At 43.8% G+C, this 1,640-nt stretch overlaps 1 long non-coding RNA gene across 1 annotated transcript in view; it reads left to right on the top strand.

Annotated features, from left to right (window-relative positions):
• Positions 1–272: 272 nt before the first annotated feature.
• LOC107835770 (uncharacterized) overlaps positions 273–1,640 on the top strand; it is a 21,218-nt gene continuing 19,850 nt past the window's right edge. Inside the window, exon 1 of the long non-coding RNA XR_001661591.1 lies at positions 273–472. This is a non-coding gene — a long non-coding RNA (uncharacterized LOC107835770). The remainder of the gene's footprint in view (positions 473–1,640) is intronic.

The raw sequence follows: 1,640 nt of genomic DNA, 5'->3' as shown, positions 1-1,640 counted from the left end.
GGTCGCATGTAATGAAGCTGTGCTTCATTACATGCGACCCAGAGGTCGCGTTAGCGGAATATTTTCCGTATTAGACCGGGTTTTTTTTTTTAACTACATGAAAATTTAAAGCCCGTCGGTCATTTGACAGGTTATAATTAACACCTTCATGCGAGGATGTGATAGACTTTACGCAAAGAGTTCATCGCAGAGGGAACTAAAATCAAACAGTAAAATAATCCTTTCTGAATATCATCTCATGGACACTGAACTAAATGCGTCTTTCTGACCGCTGTTATATCTTTAAAAATTCCTCTTCGGTCATATTTCAGTCCGTTTTCTCGTCAATGTGCGAGAGCTTAGAGCGATGGGGATGCAATTTTGGGCAGGCAAGCGTTTCTGGGCATAACACCTGTTACCTTGTTACCTTTGACCTTTTGCCCGTGACGCATGACTCAGTGGCCTCTCGCGCAGTGAAATAAGCCGGTTAACGGTGAGATCGCTGGGATCTCACACAATTATTCGCTGAAGTTATTCTTTAAATACATTTAAAGAATAACACCTGGGCATAACACCGGACGTTTTGGAGCGTCTGGTTAGGAAGCCCATTCAAAAACCTTGGTAGATCCCAGCGTGGAGCAAGTAACTCCAATCAGACTAATCAGATTGCTGCGGCACATCAATATAAAATAAATACAGAGTTGAATAGCTTCAATAATTACTCATTTAATATATCCAATTCATGTTATTACTTCACTCTTACTTTTATTTTTGATTCCACAGTCATTTTGAATTACAATCGTGTAAATACATGAGTTTACAATTACAATTGTGTAAATATTTTTTATCTGAAAAATGTTATTTTTTGAATTTTTATCTGAAAAATGTTATTTTTTGAATGTGAGGTAAAACATTCATTCATCATTCACTTTAACCCTCAGCCCCCTGTGAGTATCCCCCCGAACAGGTGCCCTCACAGAGGGTAACGTTTCGGACGAAACATTACTCCGAATCGTTCGCCAGTTGAACATCGGGGGCGAGCGGGTTAACGCCCCTGGGCAGATCGCCAGCACATCCCAGGGGGAACATAGAGACAGACAACCATGCACACACATTCACACCTAGGGAGAATTTGGAGGGACCCCAATTAACCTGATAGTCATGTTTTTGGACTGTGGGTGGAAACCCACGCATGCACAGGGAGAACATGCAAACTCCATGCAGGGGTGTCTGGGCCGGCCGGGACTCGAACTCACAACCTTCTTGCTGCAAGGCAACAGCTCTACCAACTGCGCCAACTTTGCAGCACGTTATAAACGCCTAATAATACTTTTAAGTTTTATGATAATTACGTCATGAGGGAACACGTGACGCAGCTCGGACCCTGTGACGTGTTCGACCCATTCCATTCTGTTCTATGTGACAACACCGCCATCTGGTGGTCTTGTTTTGTTCCTCCTACTCATGGACTTTCACTGGCGACATTCTGTTAAATCCTCTCCGCTGTTCTGATTTGCTTGATGACTTTCAGTTGCCCCTTTTCCATCGGCAATAGAAGCAACCTGGTTCGGCTCGGCTCGGCTCAGGGGCGGATCTAGAAAAATATTTATGGGGTGGCAAGAGGGGGGCAGGGATTTTTTCAGGGGTGGCAGGGGAAATCT

The sequence above is a fragment of the Poecilia formosa genome, unplaced genomic scaffold (genome assembly GCF_000485575.1).
Source record: "Poecilia formosa unplaced genomic scaffold, Poecilia_formosa-5.1.2 Scaffold21, whole genome shotgun sequence".
NCBI classification, from domain to species: Eukaryota; Metazoa; Chordata; class Actinopteri; order Cyprinodontiformes; family Poeciliidae; genus Poecilia; species Poecilia formosa.
The sequence above is the reverse complement of the archived record's forward strand: the minus strand, read 5'-3'. Positions and strand labels throughout refer to the sequence as shown.